At 41.1% G+C, this 16,980-nt stretch overlaps 1 protein-coding gene across 1 annotated transcript in view; it reads right to left on the bottom strand.

The window, feature by feature from the left end:
- dner (delta/notch-like EGF repeat containing) overlaps positions 1-16,980 on the bottom strand; it is a 111,088-nt gene that overhangs the window by 56,335 nt on the left and 37,773 nt on the right. The window lies entirely within an intron of this gene.

Genomic DNA, 16,980 nt, shown 5'->3' with positions numbered 1-16,980 from the left:
GAACATATGCTGTATATATTCATAAATTAAACGGATTCTTTCATTTTTCTGGACTGAATAATGTCGTGCATTGAATTATTAAAAATGTAACGTGAGACGTTAATTTTCTTTGACCCATCAAAATGAACGTGGTCATTTATTTACAGAATCAAAATTTAACATCACACATTTACATTAATTGGGCAAATGATTTCAACAACAACAGGTTAAAACAATCAGCTTTACAATCAGGAAAACCATTCGGCCATGATTTCCCGTTGCTTCAAGCTTCACAACAGACATTTCTGAAAAATATCTGGAATGATTTCTAGCAAAAAGAAGAATTTTAAAGATGGAAAATGAAGTTTATCTTGAGAGAGATGGGTGAGGGGATTTGTCTGTTTTAACCAGAACAGCACGCTCTTTCTGGGCCCAACTTAAACCCGGTACACTTCGCAGTTGAAGATCGACTTTTTACCTTTCTGAAGATATTTCAGTTCCGGCGTAAAGTTCCACTTCAAGCCATTTTTCAGCGTCTCCGTAAGAATAGTAGGGAACCGTTCGGAGTCGTGAGATCATCCCAGAACAGACATTTCATAATTCCCCTGATCTTCTCTCGTCAGCTTAGTTACTCTTCCTCCAGCATCCTGAATTCCAACCTTCTGAACTCTGGAACTGCTGTGAACTAGGAAGTGTTGCACCTTTTAAAAAGGGTCACTTCCGGTTCATTTGAGGACTTTCTGATTGGTCGGTTGGACCAAACAGAGGTGTGTTTTTGTGATGTAAGGTGTTATTAAAAAGTCAAGGAAAAAGATTAAGTGTTTAAGAACAGACAGAAGATTGTTATGAAGAACTCAGACTTCGTGGAGTCAACTCTCTCATATCTGCCTGAAAAAGTTAAACATGACCTTTCTTTTTCAGTAAACTTGCAGTTGACTGAAACTTGAACTTTGACCAACTTACACTTGCTCATTCAAAGACAGAAAATCAGAAAATGCATAATTACTCTGTAACAGACCTTAACGTGATTTCTACTTTGCATGAGGATTAAAAATCACTAATACTGTTTCACAGTTGATTAAACATGAGTAGTTCGCTTCAACATTAAAAATTGGTTTGAACTAAACACAATTTGATTATCAAACATTTGTAAAATAGTAATGATAATAGAAAAGAGAGTGTTCTTTCAATTGATCAGTACAGGACACTTAAAAAGTCTCTGGATGAACTTTATCTTGTGATTCTGGACTCAAATCAATGAAATACAGTTCTTGTTCCAGTAAGGCCCCTCAAGGCCAGATTCGACCTGAGGCCTAGTTCACTACAGAACTGTTATTATCTTACCTGCTGTAGACAGTACTTTAAATTTAAAAAAACAGAGCTTATTTCTGAGCAGATTATTGTGCTGAGTGGGGCCAAGACCAAAGTGTGTCCTCGTTGTCTTGAAACGATCCAGTCTCAAAACTTTCTGAATGGTTTAAGATACTTTACTGAACTTGCATACTTCCTGAAATGAGCTGCACACAATTTGAAATGACATGTTTATATGAAAAAAAAAAATCATAATAAAAGAAAAGCCACCTTTACTGTGATATATTCTGAACAGCTCATTTAAGAGTAATGGCGTGGGAAAAAAAATACAAATCCACAAAAAGATAGCTGCACATTGTTCGTCTAATCATTTCTAAATAAGCCCACATGTTCAAGTCTGCATCCTTGGGTCTTAATTTAATCCTGACCTTCACTTGCAGTAGTTTCCTCCCACAGCAGCATCCATGGTTCACAAAGAGCGCACAAACAGCCAAATAATCTCATTATTACATCATATCCATCACAAAAGGTTAATTAAAGACTTTCCCAGCAGACACCCTCCAAGATGTGCAGGAATAGTTCATCACAATCACAGCAGCTCTTCAATGTTGCCATGGAAACATGTAAACAAAAATGCTATCGTTGTAAATAAAAAAATTTAATGTGTAACTTTGCTGGTGAATAATGGTGAGAAACTGTCATTGTGCATCAAATGTGTGTGCAGTTTTCTTCAGTCTAAAGATTGTTCAGGATCATATTAGAGATTATTTAATTTGGTGTAAATTGCTTTGTGCTCACTGAATAATTGTCAATGATCTGTAGCAGTTTAAAAGATTTTAAAGCTCTAAATACATACAGCACATTGACAAACGGATGACATTCATGCAATCAATAAATCCACTAAATCCACTAAAAATATTCTTCAGACACTGATTTCCTGTGGTGTCAGTCATTTATAAATTATGAGACACTGAAATGATGAAACAAGATTTACTGATCCTGATCAGAGACCCTTTAAACATTATAGAAATAGTATGTTCAAGTCTCTCTTGTAAATGAGTCGTTGTGGCTCAGTGAGACTAACCGTGACTTTCTGACCTTTCTCACCTATGGCCACAAGCTTTTTGTAGTGACTGAAAGAATGACATCGTTGGTACAGGTGGTTGAAATGAGTTTCCTCCACAGGGTAACTGGACTTTCCCTTAGAGATAGGGTGAGAAGTTCACTTATCTGGGAGAGATTCGGAGTAGAACCACTGCTCCTCACGTGGAGAGGAGCCAGTTGAGGTGGTTCAGGCATTTAGTAAGGATGCTTCTTGGGAACATCCCTAGGGAGGTGCTTCAGGCATGTCTGACTGGGAGGAGACCCCGGGGAAGACCCAGGAGACACTGGAGAGACTGTCTCTCGGTTGACCTGGGAATGCCTCTGAATCCTTCCAGAAGAGCTGGAAGAGGAAAGAGATGTCCAGACGCACCCAGGATTTTAGCCCAAAGTTAGAACAATCAGTGATAGTTACAAATATGTCTTGCATCTCAGTCTGCTGTCATTAGGGTTTCAAAAGGAGACGAAAGATCAGTGCTTCAGTTTTCATTATCCATCCATCCATCCATCCATCCATCCATTTTCTTTACCCGTTTATTCCATTTTGGGTCACTGGGGTCGCTGGTGCCCATGTCCAGCAATCACTGTGCGAGGGGCAGGGTACACCCTGGACAGGTCGCAAGTCCATCACAGGGCCACATAGAGACAAACGAGACAAACAACCATTCACTCTCTCACTCACACCTAGGGACAATTTAGAGTTACCAATCAGCCTAACATGCATGTTTTTGGTTTTGATCAGGACATGTCTTTTATCCCCCACATTAAAAACGTTACTAGAACTGCCTTCTTCCATCTACCACACCATACCATACCACTTTATTTATAGAGCACTTAAAACAGTGGCAAGGCCAACCAAAGTGCTGTACAGACAAAACAACATGTAACACACAAAACAATATGCAAAATGAGGTAAATCAAAATATAGACATAAAAACGATGCAGATAATGATGACAAACCAGTGTGGAGCATACAGGATCAAAACACAGATCATCTGGTGTTGAAAGCTACAGAATAGTAGTGGGTTTTTCAACGGGACTTGAAAACCGAGAGGGAGGGGGTATCTGCGTAATATCACTAAAATTAGAAAGATCTTATCTAAAAATGATGCAGAAAATCTGGTCCATGCATTTGTCAGGTCTAGACTGGACTATTGCGATGGTTTATTACCTGGATGTCCAAACACTTTCTTAAAACATCTTCAGTTGATCCTAAATGCTGCTGCCAGAGTCTTAACTGGAGTTAGTGGGAGAGATCATATTTCTCCAGTTTTAGTTTCTCTCCATTGGCTCCATGTCAAATCCAGAATAGAATTCAAAATCCTACTTCTAACCTACAAAGCTCTCAACAACCTAGCTCCATCTTATATTACAGATCTTATTGTTCCATATTTTCCTAACAGGGCACTTCGCTCTCAGACTGCAGGTTTACTTGTGGTTCTTAGAATTTACAAAAACAGAATGGGAGGCAGATCTTTCAGTTATCAGGCTCCTCTCTTGTGGAACCAACTTCCAATCTCTGTCCGTGAGGGTGACACATTTAAAAAAAAAAAACACACAGTTTTAAAACTAGGCTTACATCTCTCCTTTTTGCTGAATCCTATAGTTAGGGTCGGCTTGGGTTTCCTGAGCTGTCCCTTAGTTATGCTGCTATAGGCTTAGACTGCTGGAGGACAAACTGACCACAATTTTCACTCTGCTACCGTCTTTACTTACTCTGCTCAACCTGTTTTGTATTTGTAATTATTTTTTCTATCCATAACATGTATTTTGTCTTTCAGATACACCTGGACCTATACCTGGACCTACCATTCTATGTTCGTCTGTCTCTCCTTCCTGTCCTCTCAACCAGCTGGTCAAAGCAGATGGCTGCTTGTCCTGAGCCTGGTTCTGCTGGAGGTTTCTTCATGTTAAAAGGGAGTTTTTCCTTTCCACTGTTGCCACTGTGCTTGCTCAGGATGGGAGACTGCAACGAAGCCAAGATTCAACTTGTCTGCTGGATTCCTTAGAGAACTTTACTAATTGGCTTTTATGTATGTGAATGTTCCTGTAAAGTGCCCTGAGACAACTTTGTTGTGACTTGGCGCTATATAAATAAACTGAATTGAATTGAATTGATGGATTTAAACAAACCTTTCAGAACATGATCAGTGAATATGTATTTAAAACTGATTAACCTTTGGAGTCTAGATGGTGTAAGATGGCTGCTGCAGCCAACAGAACAGGCAAAACACAAAAACAGCTATATTCAGTCAATTTTACAAATATTGAAAGTCACAACAAGTACTCCAAGTTATTGTGTATTAATTGTTGATGTCAGCTCTGCTTTTTAGGGAAATGTTACATGAACCAGAAGCTGGGAGTTTTTAACAGTACACACTTTGACTCTGAAATCTCACGACGGTGCATGAGATTGTGCACAGCATTATTTTCAGAGTATGACAGAAATGACTAGATAAAGAGGAAGTCCAACGAGGAGATATATGGATACAGTTAGAGAAGACATGGAGGTAGTTGGAGAGGACAAATGAGATGGAGGAGGATGACTCACTGTGGCGAGCCCTGAAGAGGGAAAAGCCGAAAGAAGAAGAACAAGAAGAACAAGAACAAGACATAAACGGCTACAACTTTGTTCTTAATCATCGCAAGATGATCTCAGTCTAAAACTCTGACATAAAACTCTAGACATTTAATTATTGTTATTATTTGTTATCACTTCTAAGTTTGAGCAATGAAGAAGTGTTTCTATAGCAACGTGCACATGCACACAGTTTCAACATTTTCCCCTAAAAAGTGCCATCATGCATCAGAGAAATGATTCATCATTTAGACCATTTAGCTCGTCATCATGGCTGTTTCTCACACTTTACATCCCCCAGTCAGAGAGACATCTGTGGATGCTGATTACACACAGACAGCTTTGTAAAAGAGGCTAGGATCTGTTTCAGAGGCTACATTTGTTTTCAGTGTCGTCTGAGAGGAACACATTTCTGCAGAGGCTTCATGGGACATGTCTACGAGAGTCTTAGATTTCATGATTTCATAATGAGAGGTGCAGTTAAACATTCATTTGCCTGATCTAGATCCGTCTTCTTTTTTAAGACTGGACTTTTTTTTTTGTCTTTTCAGGCACTTGCAGTTTGCTGAATTCAGAGGGAAAACTGGAGCATCGCTGTGCATTGTGTGATCTCTGAGGAGCAGAGCAAATATCAGAAAACATGAAACTGAAGAGAAAACACATGCACACTCTGAGCCGAAGGACAGCCGGGGGAATGGCGTCACATCACCACAGTTTGAGAATAACAACCAAATACAGTGTAATTATAGAATCAATCATACAGCAATTAGCCAGATGAAGCAAATAAAACTTTAATCTAGCCGGCAGTAATTCTTATCTTGTATGTGCAGCGCATAATGAGCGCCCACGTTTCTGCTGCAGCTTTGTATTTAATTCATGACGGAGACAAAATTATGCCTAGAAATCATTCCTCATTGGCCTTATTTTCCCCTGGAATATTTTTTACTGTCATTGCCCAGGAGGGGGCAAACAGACAGCAGATCAGTAGTTACTGGGAAAATCATCATTGTGTCTTTGGCTTTAGTGGCAGGCGAAAACAAAAATAGAATCCACTTCCAAAAAACTTACTAATCTGCTAGTGCAAATTCATTTTTTTAGATCAAATAAGAGGTAACGAGAAGTCCTGGTGTGAATAATTGACATTTTAAAAACAAAGCAGCACATTTTTCATTGAATCCATCGTAAACATAAGTTTAGTGTGAAATTTAAAACTCTTCAAGGGGAAAAGGAGGATAGAAAAGTAAGACACAACCCTTTAAAATCAACCAGTAGGCAGCCAGCATCACGAGAACTCAAATACTTCAGAGAAGTTTCTTCAGTTTGTCGTCGGGAGAGACAGTTTCAGTGAAAATGCAGCTCTTCAGCTTGAAAACTGTGAACGGTGGAAGCAGCGCCTCAGCAGCATCGATCCCCTTACGTGAACAATGTTGAAATGTCTTTTCTGCAATAGAACAGCGTGCAGCGCAGTGTGTCTTCATTTGCATGGAGGAGGCAGTTTGTTTCAACACAGATCCAGTCACACTTCATCTTGTAAGCCATTTTGTGCGTGAAGTTAAACGGTAATGAAGAGCGTCAGCTGTCAGCTCTGCTCCCAGTGACTGACGGGCCTCAGACAGAAGAAAGCTGCACAATGGGCTGATTTCACTTCAAAAAGTGATAAAGAGATGGGATAAAGTAAATTTGTTTTATAAATAAAAATAACTTTATTCACTGCTTGTATGAGGAAATGATATTTAGGGATTTTCTTTTATTTTTTTTAAATCATGTAGCCCCTTACCATTTGTCAAACTAGTTTATAAAACTGTAAATATATCTGCAGAGTGAAAATATTACAAGATTTAAGCAAAAACCCTGTACAGAGTGGAGCTCAGGGTATGGGTTCATCTACTACCACACCACATTTGAACTCATCCATCCACCATCTTTACCCACTTCTTCCATTTTGGGTCACGGGGGTTACTGGTGAGCAGTCACTGTGTAACAGGTGGAGGACACCCTGGACAGGTCTCCAGTCCATCACAGGGACACATAGAGACAAGCGAGACAAACAACCACTCACTCTCTCACTGTAAAATAGTTGAAAACATATTGGTGTTTATTAAAGTCAGTTTGGGCGTGTTGTTCTGTGTAAACGTTGCCAATAATTTGTATCTTATCATCCGCGACTTCAGCCGTAGACCATGGAGTTGGGAGAAAAATAGGGTGACCAGACGTCTCCTATCTCCAAGGATAATCCCCGTTTTAGTCGATCTGTCCCCAGAAACGTCCCCGATTTTAGTGATTTATAAATGAGACAAAAGTGTTGAGTGTAGACTGTTATTACAGCAGCAGGGTAGAAAGCTCAATGAGTATGTTGTGCAAAACAAAAGTTGTTACTGTAGCTGGTCGCACTGCTGTTGATGTTACAGACAGAGAAGAAGAGCCGAGCACGACGCCTTTAAAACAGAAGAAGAGCAGCGTGAGCTTCACCACTGATGAGCAGCTGTCCTGTGATATGGTATGTGTGAACTGATTTATAATAATAATAATAATAATAATAATGTGTTATGATCATTGTATGTTCCCATACAATGGTGAAATTGGCTCTCTGCATTTAACCCATCCACCCCCAGGCAGAGCAGTGGGCAGCTATGTGCCAGGGAACCAATTTGTGGATAAGGTGTCGTGCGCAGAGACACCATGAGATGTTCAATGACTGGGGATTGAACCTGGGACTTTTGGGTCCAGAGTCGGCTGCCCCGCCTCTACCGTAGGTTTTGTTTGAACTGGGCTGACACTAGTCGTGATAAACGATTGGTTTGTGGCAGGAAATGTTTCTAGTGTTGTCAGCTGTGCCCAGGTGAAATAAAAATTAAAAATAGGTCTTAGGTGTGTTTATTTACTCAGTTTGGACGTATTAAAGTTCCTCTGTGATGGAAACTGAAGCAATAACTGAACTGAAAATGGTGAGGAGGGAGAGATCATCGTCTGTTTAAATGTGCATTGAGCTTGGAGCTCCTAATAAATATATTTTTGTTTGTTTGTTTGTTTTGCTAAATATAGGATTTTTGTCATTTCATCAGCGGAGGAAACTAGTTAAATAATTAAAGGTAGTTTTTCTAGTGACAAGATGAAATGTGCGGAAGAGAAAATTAAAATAATAAGTAGCATATTACTAAATTGTGTTTTATTTCTTATGTTTTGAAGTATTTCACTTTGCTATTATCTGTGGGGAGTGGTGGCGCAGAGGTTAAACATGAGCCTGTGGTCAGAAGGTCGCTGGTTCAACTCCCAAGACCGACACCCTACATACACCTGCCTCCACCCTCACTTGTCCTACCCTGGGTCCTTGAGCAAGGCCCTTAACCCCAACCATCTGCTCCCCAGGTGTCCTAGATGGCAGCTCTCTGCTCCACACTGAGAGCTGTGGTAGCTCAGTGGTCTCGATGTCGTCAGGAACAGCAGCCGGCGTAAAAAAAATCGTCAAGTCATCATGCGAGTTAGTTTGTTGGGGCGATCCCTGACGAAGGGAGCAGCCAAAAGCAAAAATATTTTACTATCATCTGTACATACATTTTTCGTCTCTTATTGTATCCATACCTCCATGGCTGATGGCTCTTCAGTCAGAGGAGGCCTCGCAGAACCAGATTAGTTCACCCAGCGCTGTTTCAGTTTCTTCATGAACGAATCCATTCCACTTGATTAATGGGAGAACACTCAAACCACCGTGCTCACTAAAATAGTTGTTGAATCGAGGTTTTACATAAAAGTAATGTATGTAGGTAAACATAGATGTTTAAATACACCAAAATGCACAAAATGGCATCTGCTTTATTCAAAATTTCCTGGGGGACGACCCCGCCCACCCCACATTGCCACATTGTAAATGTTTCTGACACCTTTGCTACTACTATTACTTTGTTTTATTCAATTCAGTTGATTTATGTAGCGTCAAGTGACAACAGAAGTCATCTCGTACTCTAACAAAAAGTGTGTGGACAGACACATTCCTGCAGCTACATTTGATTTTTATTGTTTAAATATGAATAAATATGTAAAAATAAATGAAATCGTAACTGTCCCCGTTTCATAATTTCATCTTGATAACACTTAATTATTTTTTTTGTCTCCGAGCTGGAAATGTCCCCAGATTTAATATCAGAAATCTGGTCGCCTTAGAGAAAAGACAAACATCTTAAATGAAGCTAGGCTAATTGCTAGCCAAATGAGAATGAGGTATCTGTGTGACAGAATGCTACATAAGCTCAAATTAAATTTTATGTTATTTTATTGCTGTTTTTTGAACAGTGTCCATGTTCCTAAGGACATGTATGTGTTCTGCGTGTGTAAATGCAGATGGTGCTGAGGCCGCTTTCAGTCTTCCAGGACTTGAGTAAACCTTTGGACTAGACTGATCGAGTCTCCTGCAGCCTCAGCTCTGCATGAAGAAACAGTCCTGCAGCAGCTTCTCTCACTTAATATTCTAACTCCTCTCCTCCTCGTGGCCTCCTTGTTCTCATTTTCCTGCATTAATTCTCATCTGTCACTCTGTCTGTTTTGGCAGAAGGAACAGTAGAGCAGTAACTGTTGTATGAGAAGTGATGCCAGGCAATCATGGCTCTTTATTTATTGGAATTTGCAGAGAGAACCAGGTGGAGCCTTGTAGCCGTCATCCTGTCATCTGACTGATGGATGTGTCAGTAAAGATGTGTGGAAGACAGTTACTGACTATGACGGGAACAGATTTGTTGTAAATTTGATGTAAAATGTGAATTTTTGATGAAAATTCACAGCAGTTTCCCCTCGTTAGCTTACCTCCCTTACCACCCTCTTCTGCTTGTACATTTGCATCTGTTTATGCAACATGGCAATGCTGAAATTTATCTAGAAGCTTGGCCATGTTTGTGTGAATCTCATGGACTGTGAAGATCCTTGAAGTCAAAGGTCGAGGAAGTGATGGGGAAGTGTACGAGAGGGAATAAGGAATGCAGAAATACCATTAAATGCTCAGAGACAGAAAATAAAAAATCATCTCGGGCTGCTGCTCGATCATTAGCTCTTGTTAAAGATTGGGGCAATATCACAAATCAAAATAATTGTTATTTTTATTGTTTTTATAAGGGATGGGGTTGATCCGATCCGGTATTGGTATCGGCCTCCGATACCAGCATAATTTACGTATCGGATTTTTCTGATCCACCTGCAGAGATTTCCGATCCATGATGCATGTCTGTGTCTGATGACCTGCTCTGCATGTTGACTTCAAACTATGGAATGGATTTACTGAACGGAGGCGCATCTCATGAACCCAGAGTAATAAGACCCGCCTCACATTCAGGAAATCCATTTCATAGTTTGCAGCCAGCTACAACGTGAGTAAATATTCTTTTTATACGGCTCTGCTGGGGACAGTGCACTGAGCAGCACTATTGCTAACGGCTAACCAACTTTTCATTGTAATATGTCCGCTGTGTGGAAGTATTTTACACTAAACACTGCAGAACAGCAACGTGCAATGTCTGCAGAGCCGCTGTACCGAGAGGGGGAAGCTCAGTCGTAACCTACAATATGTCAAACTTAAACATTTGAAAAAGCACCACATTAAGGAGAACGAGGATTGTTTATCCAGGCACCACGGTAAAGTTGGTTTTACGTTGGACGTTTGAGCTCCGTGGCTTCAGCGGTGTGTTCCTCTCGTTCAGTCCGAAGCAGGCAGTCTGATTTCGGTCAGCCGCTCTCAGTCTGCCCGTTCGGAGGAGGGACAGACTGAGCACGGCTGACTGAAATCAGACTGCCTGCTTCACAGCTTGATTGAATACTTGCAGCCAAGATATAGTTTAGTTTACCTTCCAGGAGATTTTTATCAGCTCAAGATGAGAGTTCTGTGATGGAATTCTAATGTTAAACATCTTGGTGTTATTTTTGATCAGGACATGTCTTTTATCCCCCACATTAAAAACGTTACTAAAACTGCCTTCCTCCACCTGCGTAATATCACTAACATTAGAAACACTTTATCTAAAAATTATGCAGAAAATCTGGTCCATGCACTTGTCACGGCTAGACTGGACTATTACAATGGTTTATTATCTGGGTGTCCAAATACTTCTTTAAAACGTCCTCAGTTGATCCAAAATGCTGCTGCCAGAGTCTTAACTGGAGTTAGTGGGAGAGATCATATCGCTCCAGTTTTAGTTTCTCTCCATTGGCTCCCTGTCAAATCCAGAATAGAATTCAAAATCCTACTTCTAACCTACAAAGCTCTCAACAACCTAGCTCCATCTTATATTACAGATCTTATTGTTCCATATTTTCCTAACAGAGCACTTCGCTCTCAGACTGCAGGTTTACTTGTGGTTCTTAGAATTTACAAAAACAGAATGGGAGGAAGATCTTTCAGTTATCAGGCTCCTCTCTTGTGGAACCAACTTCCAGTTTCTGTCTGTGAGGCTGACACATTGTCCAGTTTTAAGACTGGGCTTACGTCTCTCCTTTTTGCTAAATCCTATAGTTAGGGTCGGCTTGGGTTTCCTGAGCTGTCCCTTAGTTATGCTGCTATAGGTTTAGACTGCTGGAGGACAAACTGACCAAACTTTTCACTATGCTACTGTCTTTACTTACTCTGCTCAACCTGTTTTATATTTGTAATTATTTTTTCTATCCTTAACGTGGTTTTTCTTTTGTCTTTCAGATACACCTGGACCTACCATTCTATGTTTGTCTGTCTCTCCTTCCTGTCCTCTCAACCAGCTGGTCAAAGCAGATGGCTGCTTGTCCTGAGCCTGGTTCTGCTGGAGGTTTCTTCATGTTAAAAGGGAGTTTTTTCTTTCCACTGTTGCCACTGTGCTTGCTCAGGATGGGAGACTGCAACGAAGCCAAGATTCATCTTGTCTGCTGGATTCCTTAGAGAACTTTACTAATTGTTTTTTATGTATGTGAATGTTCCTGTAACATGCCCTGAGACAACTTTGCTGTGACTTGGCACTATATAAATAAATTGCATCGAATAGACAATCATAAAAAAAAAAAGAATTGAAAAATTAAAAAAAATTATATATATATATAAAAAAACAAAACAAAAACAACTACATTATAAAGCGATGTCCATCCATCCATTTTCTTTACCCGCTTTATCCACTTTGGGTCACGGGGGTCGCTGGTGCCCATGTCCAGCAATCACTGTGCGAGGGGCGGGGTACACCCTGGATGGGTCTCCAGTCCATCACAGGGCCACATAGAGACAAACGAGACAAACAACCATTCACTCTCTCACTCACACCTAGGGACAATTTAGAGTTACCAATCAGCCTAACATGCATGTTTTTGGTCTGTGGGAAGAAACCGGAGTACCCGGAGAAAACCCACGCATGCACGGAGAGAACATGCGAACTCCACCCAGAAAGGCCCCTGGACCGGGGTTTGAACCAGGGACCTGCTCGCTGAGAGGCAGCAGCTCTACCAGTTGCGCCACCGTGCTGCCCTATAAAGCGATGTAAAATACTAAAAACAGGAAAATATCTGTGTTGGTTGATGCCATAAACTTAGCAGATGTTTAAAGCCATACATTTTAATATCCACTTTAAAGATAGGAATAAAACAAGCATGTTTTGCGTCAGCAGAATTTAATTCTAACTTTGAAACTTATCCAACATTAATAAAACTGTTGCCTTTTTGCACATGCATGCATGCACATATTTGTATAAATTGTACTTGCCTGTAGAGAGGAGATTATTACAGCCTCATATGAAATCAATAATGATGATGATATCGGAATAGTATCGATATCAGCCGATATCCAGGTTTAGGTATCGGGATCGGAATCAAATAAAATGTGGATCATGCATCCCTAGTATTTTATTATTATTATTGTTTTATTTTTGTATTGTATTATTTGTGCAAAAACAACAATAAAAGAGTTGACCCAATTCAAGATGCTCGCTAATCAACGACAGCTAACACAAAACAGGCTTAACTGAAAATTTTACAGATAATTTACCGGTAGCTAATATTCTGTGTGGTAGTCGCTGAGAATGATTCAAACACATACTCCAAGCGTGACTTTTAATGATGTTGCATGAAATTGCTCATAAAGTGACAAAAACACCATCACTTGTCATCATTAGATTACTTTCATTTAAAACTCTGTCATGTGCGGGTGATATGCATTATTTCAAAGAAAGCTAGGCCTTGAATTTATTGAGACAAGGATTAAAAAGGTTCAAGGACTTTCCTATTTCATGTTGTTTGCAGCAGAAGCTGATGGATGAGTCTCGTTGTTTGGTTTTCATGTTACGGTGCAGTCGGTGTGACAGATTAAACCTGTACAGTGAAAAGCCTTCACGCCACTGAAGCTCTGTGTGTCACATCAGCTCTGTGTTAGTGTTGAGACCTACACATTTTTCTCTGTCAGAACTGGAACATAAAACAGTTCTTCTGTCACTTTAATATAGAGTGAAACGTCCTCTGTGGTCAGTCTTGAAACTCTAAACTCCAACCACCACCACCGGTTGCCAACTTTAAAACCAAGTTTTACAGACCAAGGCAGAAATTCTCATTGTGGGGGGGGACAATAAACACTAAGATTTGGGAAAGTTGAAGCAGCCACACCTGCCTCCACCCTAAGTTGCCAGACTCTGGGCCCTTGAGCAAGACCCTCTATCTAGGGCTTGATTTGTAAACTGATCAGTACTGAAACGCAAATAACGGGCAGGCTGACCGGGGGATGGGAGTGGGAGGGGTCTGGGGGTCCTCCCCCGCAAATTTTGAATAAAGTAGTGCCATTTCCTGCATTCCTCTTCTGCCAAGCATCCTCGCCCCCCTCCCACTTACTTGATAGAATCATCAAGTAAGTCGCGGTCGTAACCGAATTTTATTCATTCAAGGCAGTCATATTTGTTCATAACTTTATTATTAGTAAGCCTGAGAGTTACCGGATCCACGCAGTTACCGGAACGCACCTTGTCAAAATAAGAGCATTTCTGGATCCTGTTCTAGCAGGATCCAACTCAAATTAAACACTGCCTCCACCCCCACCATCTGCTCCCCTGGGTGCCCTATATAGCTGCTCTCTGCTCCACACAGAGGGCTGTGGTAGCTCGGTGGTTTGTGGTTGCATCAGGAAGGACATCCAGCATAAAAACAATTGCCAAATCCTTGTGCAAGTTAATTCATTGTGCGGCCCCTGACAAAGAGAGCAGCCGAAAGAAGAAGAACAAAAGTCATATATATATATAATTATATATAATGAATTGCGCCGCTCAAGGTGGCTGCATGTTGGAGCGGCTGTTACTTTCATTCTGAGATTTTGCTTTTGGAAACTGTAATTCCTGGCTTTCTGGATGTAAATCCCATTATTTTGGATTATTGTTTCCTCTGGTATCAGATTTTGTGCAGCCGGAAGGATTTTTACTGAAACCTTTTTGGTTTTGGACATTTGTTATGATGCGTAACCATGGCAACAAGGCAGTTTTCTACAACAGCAGCTGATTAACATCTCAAAAGCTCAAATAATATCTCAACTATGGCCCCAACTCTCAAATGAGTTGAAAAGGATGTTCTGTGGACGCATTCTCATCTACCTGCCAGCTGTGCTCGAGTGCCTGACCACTGAGATCCTGGAACTAGCAGGAAACACGGCTCACGACAGCAGAAGGACAGGATCGTCCCTCAGCACCTACAGTTGGCTGTCCACAGCTATGAGGAGCTCAGCAGACTGCTGGGAGGAGTGGCCATCGCTCTGGGAGGAGTTCTGCCCAGCATTCAGGCGGTCCTACAGTCCAGGAGAACCGAGAGGCCAGCCGAGTCTGGGTGGACGGATTGGACGGCATCTGCAGCCAGTTTCTTAGGATCCACTGTGGGATGGACCTTTACAAAAGATCCTTCCTGCCTACAGCCATCAGTATCTATAACATCTCTTAATGAAATGAGGATAACGAGTTACAACAACAAAATAATTTCCCTTTGGGATTAATAAAGTATTGTTGAATTGAATTGAATATATATATATATATATATATATATATATATATATATATATATATGAGTGCTAGGCAACACAAGCAAGGAATTTTGATTAGTTTAAAAATGATCCAATCCAGACTCTTTTTATTCAGTAAAGAATACATTTTAGGACATTTATTTATCCATACATAGACTATCTTTTTTTATTATAGGAGAAAAAAAATAACTCGGGCAAAAAAAGCTTAGTACAACTCCCTTTTTCAAACTATCACATCCTGGTTCAAGTGTAGTCGTCAGGGACAGTGTTGAAATGTTCCCCGTTTGTCAGGTTCAGGTAGGATTCAGAATAAGCCAGACAGGAGTACAAAATAACAGTTTTTATTTATTTTGGCTGCTGGATGGAGGAGTCAGGATTGACTGTGATGACAGGTCCTCACAAGCTTGAGGAAGGGAGTCACCCAACAGAGTTGCAGCGATGGAGCAGGCTGAAGCTGTTCATGGTCCGTGGGGGGGCAAATCCAAATCGAGGGTCTGAGAAATGTAGCAGGGGTCATGCACAGGAAAGCTGAGAGTAGAAGCCAGAGCCAAATCGTGATCCGTGAGGCAAAGTTGTAGAAGGGGGAGGCAGGGTCGATACAGTGGTCAGAGCAAAGAATCCAAATCTGAAGAGGGGCAGGTAAAGCGAGGGGGCAAGGCGAGGATACAAGGCTATGGCATGAATCAGGAACCATGATGTCTTCAAAATCAGGGACCATGGAAGGTTTAATAATCAGCAACAAGGAAGTGAATGACAGGAGCTTAAGTAGTGCAGATAACATGTGCGTGGAATCAAGACTGATTGCTGTGGAGAAGTAAGGGAGGTGTGGCTTGGCGTGACAGGAGCAGGCTTGAGTTGAGAGATGAGTGAAAGGCAACACAAGCAAGGAAACAGAAACTATGGCAGGAGGAGGCAGGTGACATGGGCAGGAGAACACGGAGCATAAAGGCAGGATGGGCAGAAACGTGGCATGAGGAGCAGAGACGTGAGCAGATGGGGGGTCAAAGGGGTCCGCTGGTCATCACACTGTTTTTACTTTGAATTCTTTAACTTTTTCACACATTATTGTCTGTACTAATTTACATCTTAATCAAGTGCCTGTTGGGACAGAGTGAATGAGTGAAACAAAAAAAAGAAGAGTGTTTTTGTTTAAATCGTGAACACCCCCCCCCCACACACACACACACACACACACACACACACATGGTTAACCAGATCATCTGTGAAAAATGCATGTTGATCAGAGTTTATATCCTGGTGATGATTCAGCTGCAGAGGGGGAAAATTAGCCTCTCCTTGAAGGTGGATCGGATTCAAGCCTGAGCCGCTGCCTTTCCTGACTCTTCCCTCTCTCTTTGCCTCCATTTCTGCAGCACCAAATCAGATTGGATCTCTGCTGCTGTGCACTGCAGAAGTCTTTTAAATTTGAAAGCGACCTCCTGCCTTTTAAGCGGTCTGTCTCTGTGTGACACTTTATTTCATCATTAGCCTCTGCTAGGAAAAAAAACTCCCTCCTGACTGTGATCTGACTTTTTGAGAAACAGAAATACCATCGATCACTGCACGCCTTGAAACTTGAGGATATAAAAGGTACTGTTGGTGAATTATATGAGAGTATGGATGTATTTCTCACACCATCGCTGCTTGAGATGCATGTCATTTCACAGTCTACAGGTTCGCCACTCGCTCGCTGACCTACATACACACAGTAGGCTTCCTGTAAAACACGGCAGCCACTGTGTGAACAAAAGACTCTACCTGACATGATTAAACTGACACCAGCTTGAACATGCAGTAGTTTCTGGTGTTAAATTAAAGCCAGTGAGGCCCGAGGTTTTTTACTGCACACCACCAAAAGATGAAGGCAGGCAACAACGTTTTTGTGTCTGTTCCGATTTTAATGAAACCTTCAGGAAGAGGTGATTAACCTTTTGAGCCAACCAAATTCAAAATGGGCTCCCCACATATAAATGGCTTTAAAAACACACACACACATACGTTCAATTCAATTCAGTTTATTTGTATAGTGCCAAGA

Source organism: Nematolebias whitei, chromosome 6 (assembly GCF_014905685.2).
Source record: "Nematolebias whitei isolate Nwh7 chromosome 6, NemWhi1, whole genome shotgun sequence".
NCBI classification, from domain to species: domain Eukaryota; kingdom Metazoa; phylum Chordata; class Actinopteri; order Cyprinodontiformes; family Rivulidae; genus Nematolebias; species Nematolebias whitei.
The sequence above is the reverse complement of the archived record's forward strand: the minus strand, read 5'-3'. Positions and strand labels throughout refer to the sequence as shown.